Below are 11201 nucleotides of genomic sequence, written 5' to 3'. Positions count from 1 at the left end.
TTACAATTGCAATCAATTGTAGTTAACAGCGTTGGGTGGTGGCTGTTTTGTTCCCTTTGATGCAATACTGTGATATTTCTGTTCTCTTATTGTTTTAACCACTATATGCTTGCGCAGGATATACCTCACTACCTATCATCAAGCTGTACCAAATTATAATGTGTTGCCTGCATCAAAGATGACTGAATACCTAATGCCTAAACTACCCTTAATTGGAATTTACGAGGTAACTTCAACTATTGCAACGGTGAGTGACTGTGTGACTGATTATGATGACTGATGATTCATGTGGTGGCAGACAGTGCGGGAGGGTGTTGAACTGTAATGTGGGAACTTGCCTGATATGATTGACTTGTAATGTTTGAGGCCTGAGTGATGGGTGATCATTTTTTCCCTAGAGGTGATTGGCCTTCACTCACTTACTTAGCGAAAATGAATTAATCTTTTTGGTCCACTCCTATTATCCTTATGTTTTTTTCCATCATCTAGGATGGCTGCCCCATATAATCGTTTAATTGTCAAGAATGACAAATTCCAATCTGCTGCTTGCATTAAAGGGGAGATAGTGCACTTACCACCGTTCTTAGATTGGAACAGGTAACCATTGCACCAATAAGTGATCAGATTATAGAGTGACTGTGAGTGATGATTGATGTGGAGGCTGACAGTGAAGGAGGGTGTGTTGAACTGCAATATGGGAAATTTCTTGAGATGACTATTGATTGAGTTGCAATATTTGGTGCCTGAGTGATGGGCGATCATTTTTTTTACCTGGAAGTGATCAGCTCTTTCACTCTTTTTAATTGCAGGGTCCTCTCCTTGTTCTGGTTCTTTAGAGACCAGAACCGTCACCTTAGCACCTATGCAAACTACTGCAATTCTGCTTCTCTACTTGCTCTTCAACAGCAATGCGCTACACGTCATGGTTGGCTCATGATGAATGCTGGTGTCATTGTCAGGAGTCAGGAGGAAGATGGAAGAACTCAGGGCGGGAGCTGCGGGACTACCTCATCAACAGCTATAAGCAAGACGTTATCAACCAAGAGTCTGAGGCCTAGTACTCAGCTATATGGAATAGATAGAGGTGTGTTTGTGAAATGCTGCTGTGTGTATGTATGTGTGTGTGTGTGTGTTGGACTTGTGACACAAGTGAAACTCTGAGTCCCCCTCTTGTCTTCTTGATACACTCAATAAACAAAGTAAGAGTGATTGCAAATGAAAAACATTACCTGATGAGTCACAGACTGTATTTTAAAAAGAACCCTCACTCATCAACCTAGTTGGTGACATGCTTCATCATAGGGTTCCCACCCGAGGGGTCGAGTGCCTCTCGGGTGTGCTACGACGCCTGACTACAGCAGAGCAGGTTGTTTGACTGTGCAGGGAGCGAGAAAATAATATCGTGGAGTTTAAAATTACCTTTAATTATCCATAAGTACTTTTAATAGTGGAGAAGTAGGGTAAGATTAAAAGGTGGTAAGTATGGATGTTATAATTGGCTTTATTGACCAATAACATCCAGGGTGAATCAGTGGTGGCCAGTCTACATGTTTCAGCCTCCTTACGCAATTAGCGAGGCTTTCGTCAGGACCAGGGAAGCCACGGGGGCATGCACGCGCCTAAGGTGCACCCTCACCTGTGGCCAGTTTTACCGTTAACCTACGGTTTTGGACCTTTAGTGTTGTCTGAAGGGAAATGAATCTGAAAGAGAAAGCACATATAAAAGTACTCACACCATTTCTTTAGTTGACCATGGTGCTGTAACATCGAAGATGCAGTGACACACATGCTGTTCTATGTGCTATTCAACCGTGAGTTCAACAGGCTGTGATGTCTCTCGTGATGATCGTAAATTGCAATAATTTAAGCACTAACCATTCATTCAGCTTGGATAATTTATATTTTGACCAAGAAATGCATAAATTCAGCAGTTAATTCAGTGCACTGTGCTGTTTCAAAATTTCGAAAACCACTCGTGAAGGATGTGTGGTTTTGGTAATCTCATTGAGATTTAAAGGGAAGGTGATGAAACAAGACCGAGTCGGTAAGGAAAAGACTCGTGAACATCAAAACATGTGGGAGAAACATAGGAACAAGGCTTACTTAGTTTTAGAAAGAGTGTTGTCCCATGGGTCCCGGCGGGGGGCGGTGGACTATTGTCACACACTGTAATGAAGGGTAAAAGAGTATTTTAGATAAAGGTAGGAGGAGCGGCAAGTAAAGAAAATACTTTGGTAGCTGGAGCTTCAAGTTTGTAGTATTCACTACGCCAAATCCAAGCGCTCACTCGACGCATGGCTAGAACCCGATCAGGGGCCCCGTGGATGTAGAGGAGTCCCTGACGGGCATCTTTATGCTGCCATCGTTGTGTTCAAAGGTAAGGCGCGTCATCACGCAATGAGTGAGCGCATCCACGTGATCACGTCAGCGTCACGTCGGCGTGTGGGTGTCAATCCTTGCATGGAAAAAAAGCTGAAACACTAACCCAGTTGACGGATAGCCAACTGTAAGTCTTTATTCAGCACATATCAGCAGACATAGGTACACGAAACGTATTAAAATCTTATTTGTGTGTGACTGGTGTGATGTAAAAACAACTAAATTTTACAAAGGGGAGTGGAACCACTTTTCAGTGTAGGCGTGATGTCTCAGGTAAAACAATGGAAAGATTATGAACCCCATTTTACTGTCAGTGAGAGTAGATCAGTAGTGGGTCTACCGGCAATTAGCCTCAGTGGAACGGGGCGTATTCTCTATTCTTAAGGTTGTTGCATAACCTGCCAATCTCTCATTGCCCAAAGGATGTGATAATATCTATAATGCCCGCCTATTAGGGTAAAGCATTTGTAAGATATACTGGTTTAGGTCAGGATGATACCATTGTATGACGGGCGCTCAGTCCTGGAACAAGGTAGTAGTGCCATGCTTCATGTTGGTAAACTCTGAGGTAGACCGTAAAATGACACAGCTAGTACCAATGGGGAAGTGTCCAGCGGGGTGATTGGGAGCCCCCTTATTTCCGCATAGCAGAGTTCCATGGGATATTATCATTAAGCCCATGTTGGGGCATGGAAAGCCTGTAAATCCAGCTCTGTTCTTTCTCGAACAAGAGTTTGGTGGTATTGGGGGTGGATTTTATCTTTTCAATTATGGTCCATTTCATATCATTGGTTGTATGGTTGTTCTGCAGGAAGTGTTCCGTCATGCGAGTCGTGTTCTTCTTACAGAGGATGTTGCTCATATGCTCGCAAATACGCTGATTCACTTTACTGCTGGTCATACCCAGATATCTGACGACACAGGGACATGTGGTCAAGTATATCACATTAGTGGAATTACAATTCGTGTGTGCATGTCAAGTGACAGACACTGCAATTTCCGCTTGGAAAATGCCCTGTCACGCTGAGAAGTCCCCATGCATTCAGGAGTGAGGGGTTGTGGTCGCGGTCAGTTATTCTGGGACGAGTGGAGACCAGGGAGTCCCTTTAACTTCCGGCTCTCTTAAATGAGAAAAGAGGTTTCTCCCCTGCTGTTGGTCTGTAGGATTCTCCAGTGCTTGTTAATAGATTTTGTAACTAAATTAGATGCCGTGCTAAAGGTGGTCACGCAGTTCAAAGGGATTTCCGTCGTATTTCCTGGAATGTCTTCCAAGAGGGAATCTCAAGGTTGGTTTCTGGCTCGTTTCTGACTTCTGTTCAAGATTTTGTCTGGATATCCTCGGTGTCTCAGTTTTGCAGTTAGATCCGTGGCTTGAGTGCAGTAGTCCTCAAGTTTGCTGCAATTTCTTCTCAAACTGAGGTATTGTCCATAAGGCAGATTTTCTCTCAGTGCCCTTGGGTGGAAACTGGAAAACTCTAGTAGATTATTCTTGGCAGTGGGTTTGTAGTATGTCCTGGTCTCGAGTTTCCCGTCTTCCTTAGAGATGGTTACATCCAAGAAGTTTATTTCGTTCCTATCATAGGAATGGGTAAACTTCAGGTTGGTATCACGGGTGTTGATCCATTCCAGAAATTCCGTGAGTGTCTGTTCTGATCCTTGCCAAATCACAAGGATATCATCTATGTATCTCTTTCAGAAAGAGATACACGTGATAAAAGGGTTGCTGGGGTCTAGGATGTGTTTTTGTTCAAAATCATGGACATTGTTGGACCCGAACCCTCCTACCAGACTAAACGGAGGCTACCCGAACCCTCCGGGGTCCCCCTGGATTGTACACCGCTACCCTCCAGCCGTCGCGACGCGACCCGCCCCCGGTCCCCGCGAAGCCCTGACCTCAAGGCGCCAAGACCTGACCGGAGGGGGTCGAGTGGCCACTCCACAGATTCCGGAGGAGGAGAGTTTCGATGGGGCCTCCAGCCGTCCCCCGACGCCTGGTTGTGATCGTCCTCCGGCCTCCCTGGGCGCTGGCTCCACCCCCCAACTGGGTGTCTGGACGCTCTGCTCCCGGCCCCTCCGACCTCCCCAGGCGCGACGGTCCGGACATCAAAGGGCTCCAGACCTATATCTGGGGCAGCCCAAAACCAGGACGGCAGTTGTATCCTGGAGTCGAGAGCCCTGCTGATCGGATCGCGGATGACCCTACGTAGAGAGACTCATTGCTTGGAACTTGAAACTCGAGCCCTGCTGACTGCGTCGCGGCTCCCCCTTGCTGAGAAGAAGACCGTCACGGAACCATCGGAGCCCTGCTGACCTCGTCGCGGCTCGACCTCGGAGAAGTAACCATCGGAGCCCTGCTGACCTCGTCGCGGCTCGACCTCGAAGAAGTAACCATCGGAGCCCTGCTGACCTCTTCGCGGCTCGACCTCGCAGAAGTAACCATCGGAGCCCTGCTGACCTCGTCGTGGCTCGACCTCATCGAGGCAACCCTCTGAGCCCTGTGGACGACGTCCCAGCTCCCGGAACCCCCCCAGCTCGAGGATTGAGAGCTGAGCGCAGGGTGTTCCCGTACCAGGCTGGTACTGAGACTGTCCCGCTACCCTGTCCCTGAACGACCCCGAGACTCTTTGGGATCCCTCGATCCGCCTGTAAATATTCCCACAGAAACCTGCCTTTTACTACCAATAAAGACTTGTGAGAATTGATACCCTTGTTGTGTCCCTTTGTGGTGGTGAGGGTGCTTGGCTGGTATGATCATAGGGGGACGGACCTCGCCCAGGAGGCTTCTCAGCGGCGCTCGGCTACTTCCCTACGGAACGTTGGCTCTCGGGGTGGTCAGTTCGACACCCTCTGACTCCCCGGAGAGCGCCCTTCTAACAGACATACAGCCCTGCCACACTGGGGGCAAAAGTGCTGGCCATCGAAGTCCCTGTGGTTTGTAGGAACAAGTCAACCTCATACTCGAGAAAGTTCTCCTTAAGTGCCAATGTGACAGACTCATTAATGAATTGTCTTGGGAGTGCGAAACTCACAGTTGGCCTTCTACTTCAGGCATACATTTAGAACAAACTACTTCAGGCATAAATTTAGATTTAATAAAATCGTTTCCCACTTTATTTATTTACAAAGAAACCCAGCCTCTCCACCCGAACAACATAACCACCCCCTCCCAAAACAAAACTGACCCAAGCCTTAAAGTCACAAAACTCAAAATGTCCAAGGAAAACGTCACTCCAGTCCCAACACTCTTACCACCCTCTCCTCCTAGCTCCAACAAACAACAAGTCCCTCCCACCAAAACAAAAAATTAAAAAAGAGCTAGAAGAGGGCATTATTGATATCGGTCCGGAGCTGGTCCAGGCTCTGAATCATTGTGGCGAGCCGGCCCTCGATGGTGTCCGGCCACTGCAGGATACAGTGCATCAATGGTCTGTTGTCAGTGTGGTATTGGGTGGCAGCAGTTGGGTGGCAGCGGCGCCAGTGATGGGATGGCCGTGAGGCAGGAGGCTGAGGGGGACCAGCTGCACTGGGGTCCAGCTGAGGTGCGTTTGTTTCCTCCACCTCCTCCTTTTCCAGGACCACCAGCCACTGGTACTTTTGCTGGATACGCTCCAGCCTCTGCAGCTGCAAACTGGTCGCTATCTCCTGCTTGGTGGGTGGTCAAACTGGACCAGTGCAGCTACATTGAGAAAAACAAAAAATACAAATTGTAAATAATGCTCTGTGGAAACAATTGTTTTAAATTACTGGGTGGCACAATAGCAGCACATTGCTGGTCTCAGAGGGCCATTGGAATTTTATGTGTTTATGATTAGGAGAGTCACAAGGCCAAAGTTTTACCCACACATGCCATGTATAAAAGAGCACTGACTGTGTGGCAGAAAAGTATTAAAAGGTTGAATAACATCACCAGATAAAAAAAAAACTGTGAATTGGTTATGTCTTTTCTTCTAAAGGCTTTTCAAGTGACTATAAACAGGCACTTTGAGTTGAAAAATAAATAACCTCTCATTAATGTGTAAGGTATTATGCACTATATGGAGTAAAAGTTGTGTGTTGTGCTAAAATAATGAAGCCATGCTCATTGCTAGCCAGAACGTCAGGTAGTTTGCTACTGTCTGCAGCTGGAGCAGCTGTAGTTGACAATTATCTATTTTTATTTTCAATGGCCCTGCTCTTCTCCAAATGCATTTTTCTTTCTACCCTGATCCAAAGAGGCAGATGAATAATAAATAAGATACTAGGTCACACACCTCATGTATGAAATAAATGTGTATATTAATATTATCCTGTCTACTGTAAGTAGACGTTAAGGAAAATGAATCTGATAGACTGCACTACAGGGAAAGGAATGAGCTATATAGATTATATTTGGCACATTTGTCATTGTGCATCTCATACACCAAACTTGACATCAAATCATGCACTTACTCCCACTTTGCTCTGTGACCTCGCCCACCAACACATATTATTTCCAACAAATTCATTCACTGGGCAGTAAGCAAGGAAAGGAAACTTGACCTACTCTACATCAGGGGTAGGGTAGAGGGATTAGACAGGTAGAGTAGAGCTTTTTTGATATAGAATTGAGGGGCCACTGCACTGATCATCAATTTGTCATATTTGGCTTATTCAGTCACCTTACAAGTCAAAAGGAAAAAATCTGAACAGGTGTAAAATACATCCGTTAAGGGAAACCATGAATTATATTCTGGAATCACTTTACTTCACATGGTTATAAAATGAAATGTGGCACATGACAAGAATCGATTTTTCCAATTTGGTAGGCTGGGACGGAAGAACTTGGGAAAAAATAAAGGAATGAAGTACTAAGATGTTACTGAGTGGGCGAAGGGAAACAACACAACTTGGGGCCGATTCCAATCCTGGAAAAAGGCTGTACAAATCGTTGTACGGAGCGTTTTCTCCGTACGACTCGTTCCCGGTAAACTTTCCGTACAACCTAGGAAGTACGATTCGTACAGAAAGCCTATTTCCGTACGTTTCGTTCAAAAGATCGTATGGGTAAAAAACAAAACAACGATTCTGATCCGGAACAGCTTGTACGCGACGTCCGAACGTATTCAAGCAGCGGTTTCCGGCCCAGCAAGTACAATTCGTCCCTACGTCACTCCGTACGGCTCTTTTTTTACGGGAGCCAAACACAGCCGGAAAAGCAGAGTCCTATGAGAACCGCTACGCAACGGAGCCCGGTACGTGACGTACACGCCATGAACCCCATCGTACGTGTCATCCCGGTCCTCCTAGCCTACGACCTGGTGCACCGGACCCAACGCACACGCCGCAGAAGGTGAGAACAACACCCAGGGGCCAGGGTGGGGGTGAGGGGCAGGAAACACACCCCATACCCAAATCCAAACCTATAATATGGAGCCCATACATTACCACCAGGGTCTGGTCACTTGGGGGGGGCGTGTCCAGCAACCCCTGCATACCGCAACTACGGAAGTGGACATGTACGGTGCATTGCACACGTACCACTACGGCACCAGTAGAATAGTGATACAGACCGTACACACGCAATGAATGCGTGGGTATGGTGCGTTTCACACGTACCCCTACGACACCAGTAGAATAGTGATAAGGACCGTACACACGCAATGAATGCGTGGGTACGGTGCGTTTCACACATACCCCTACGTTACCAGGAGAATAGTGATACGGACCGTACACACGCAATGAATGCGTGGGTACGGTGCGTTTCACACATACCTGTACGGCACCAGTAGAATAGTGATACGGACCGTACACATGCAATGAATGCGTGGGTACGGTGCATTTCACACGTACCCCTACGGCACCAGGAGAACAGTGATACGGACCGTACACACGCAATGAATGCATGGGTACGGTGCGTTTCACACGTACCCGTATGGCATCAGTAGAATAGTGATACGGACCGTACACACGCAATGATTGCATGGGTACGGTGCGTTTCACATGTACCCCTACGGCACCAGTAGAACAGTGATACGGACCGTACACAAGCAATGAATGCGTGGGTACGGTGCGTTTCACACGTACCCCTACGGACACCAGTACAATAGTGATACGATGTGTACACACGCAATGAATGGGGGGGTATGGTGCGTTTCACCCGTACCCCTACGGCACCAGTACATTTGGGATACGAGGCGTACACACGCCACGAATGTGGGGTTACGGTCTGGCCCTGCATGTTACCTTCATATTGGTGTGTGTGTAGGTCCAGGCCAGCAGTGTACTGCTCCAAGGGGGTGGGTGGGTGGGTGCAGAGGATTACCAGCAGTGGCCAACCATATGGGGGTGGCTGCAGATCAATACCAGCAGTGTCCAGACATGTAGGGGTGGCTGTAGAGGACTCCCAGCAGTGGTCAGCCATATAGGGGTGGCTGTAGATGAATACCTGCTGTTTCCAGCCATATGGGGGTGGCTGCAGATGAATACCAGCAGTGGACAAACATATAGCGGTGGGTGCAGATGAATACCAGCAGTGTCCAGACATATGGGTGTGGGTGCAGAGGACTCCCAGCTGTGGACAGAGGCATGGGGGTGGGTGCAGAGGACTCCCAGCAGTGGACAGAGACATCGGGTGGGTGCAGAGGACTCCCAGCAGTGGACAGAGACATGGGGGTGGGTGCATATGACTACCAGCAGTGGCCTGCAATATGAGGGGTGGGTGCAGAGGACTCCCAGCAGTGGACAGAGACATGGGGGTGGGTGCAGAGGACTCCCAGCAGTACACAGAGACATGGGGGTGGGTGCAGAGGACTCCCAGCAGTGGACAGAGATATGGGGGTGGGTGCATATGACTACCAGCAATGGCCTGCAATATGAGGGGTGGGTGCAGAGGACTCCCAGCAGTGGACAGAGATATGGGGGTGGGTGCATATGACAACCAGCAGTGGCCTGCAATATGAGGGGTGGGTGCAGAGGACTCCCAGCAGTGGACAGTGACACGGGGTGGGTGCATATGACTACCAGCAGTGGCCTGCAATATGAGGGGTGGGTGCAGAGGACTCCCAGCAGTGGACAGAGACATGGGGGTGGGTGCAGAGGACTCCCAGCAGTGGACAGAGACATGGGGGTGGGTGCATATGACTACCAGCAGTGGCCTGCAATATGAGGGGTGGGTGCAGAGGACTCCCAGCAGTGGACAGAGACATGGGGGTGGGTGCAGAGGACTCCCAGCAGTGGACAGAGACATGGGGGTGGGTTCATATGACAACCAGCAGTGGACAGAGACATGGGGTGGGTGCAGAGTACTCCCAGCAGTGGACAGAGACATGGGGGTGGGTGCATATGACTACCAGCAGTGGCCTGCCATATGAGGGGTGGGTGCAGAGGACTCCCAGCAATGGACAGAGACATGGGGGTGGGTGCAGAGGACTCCCAGCAGTGGACAGAGACATGGGGTGGGTGCATATGACTACCAGCAGTGGCCTGCAATGTGAGGGGTGGGTGCAGAGGACTCCCAGCAGTGGACAGAGACATGGGGGTGGGTGCAGAGGACTCCCAGCAGTGGACAGAGACATGGGGGTGGGTGCAGAGGACTCCCAGCAGTGGACAGAGACATGGGGGTGGGTGCAGAGGACTCCCAGCAGTAGAAAGAGACATGGGGGTGGGTGTAGATGAATACCAGCAGTGGACAGAGATATGGGGTACATCATTATCAGATGAGCACACCTACATGGTGGTATATACGCATCTCTAACTTTGGACTATGATGACAGTGTTATAACAACACATCACTGACAGCAGTGTCCCACTCCCAGGAGGATGGATGTCTTTCACCCACTGCATGACACACCACATGTGGGTGTGAGGACAAATAACACATGCATACCCACCCATGGCGGATGCAGCACAATACACACCCTGATATCATGCCACAAGACTGTATAGTCATGTAACTGCCTACAAAACTAAGATAGCCAAAGGGAACACACACTGTCACGCACATCCCAGGACTGATAGGAATGTCCAGGTGCTGGTCCAGCCACCAAGATGTTGTCTCTCATGGAAGGAATAGGGTGGAAGTCCCCTAGATACAATGCCCACAATTGGTCAGGTGCCCAAATACCCCGCATAACAAGTACCATGTGTGTGGTAGGCTGTGATTACACACATGCATAGTGCTGAAAAGGGTGAATTTGTCCCTGAAGGCATTTCGACATACTCAAAACACAAGTACAGTGACTAGCAAGGATGGCACAGATGATTCAGCAGGAGACATCGGTGAGCAGGGATGGCTATTGTTGAAGGGATCTGTCACCAACAAAGGAAATGTTGACACAGGTCAGCACAACAATAGTGCAACTGTTTGCAGGGAGGATGTCAGGTGCCACAGAGGAAGGAACACTCCTTGGGACAATGTCTCAAAACAAAATGAACACACACTACCAATGAGTCTTTGCAGAGACATTGTGATGGCACACAGATACCATGGTCCACCTCATGACCATCATACAAAAACATTTCTCAGAACCCTAACACATTACCAGAACACCAACTCCAGGAGCCTCATCACCAACATCAAGTACCTGAAATGCAATAGTGTTGAAAGTAAAAATAAAGGCTTTATTCAGCACCCAAAAAAATATAATAAAATAGACTATTTACAAAGGCCAATGGCCAGTCCATATGTAAAGTCCAAGGGGGGACGTGGGGGACCACGTCTACCCCTAGCTTGCCTGCACAAATGAACCTCCAGGTTCAGCGGACGGGGGTGGGGCATCATCTGTGGCAGTAATAGGCACCGCAGGGACAGGAGGGGGAATGGTAGGTGTGGTGGGTGCAGGGGTGGACGTCTCCACCACAGGGAG

At 48.7% G+C, this 11201-nt stretch overlaps 1 long non-coding RNA gene across 1 annotated transcript in view; it reads right to left on the bottom strand.

Moving 5' to 3' along the window:
- Positions 1-5551: 5551 nt before the first annotated feature.
- The window catches only part of LOC146809687 (uncharacterized), a 52380-nt gene continuing 46730 nt past the window's right edge, over positions 5552-11201 (bottom strand). Inside the window, exon 3 of the long non-coding RNA XR_014965578.1 lies at positions 5552-6055. This is a non-coding gene — a long non-coding RNA (uncharacterized LOC146809687). The remainder of the gene's footprint in view (positions 6056-11201) is intronic.

This window comes from Triturus cristatus, chromosome 7 (assembly GCF_964204655.1).
Source record: "Triturus cristatus chromosome 7, aTriCri1.1, whole genome shotgun sequence".
NCBI classification, from domain to species: Eukaryota; Metazoa; Chordata; class Amphibia; order Caudata; family Salamandridae; genus Triturus; species Triturus cristatus.
This window is presented reverse-complemented; position numbering and strand designations above follow the sequence as displayed.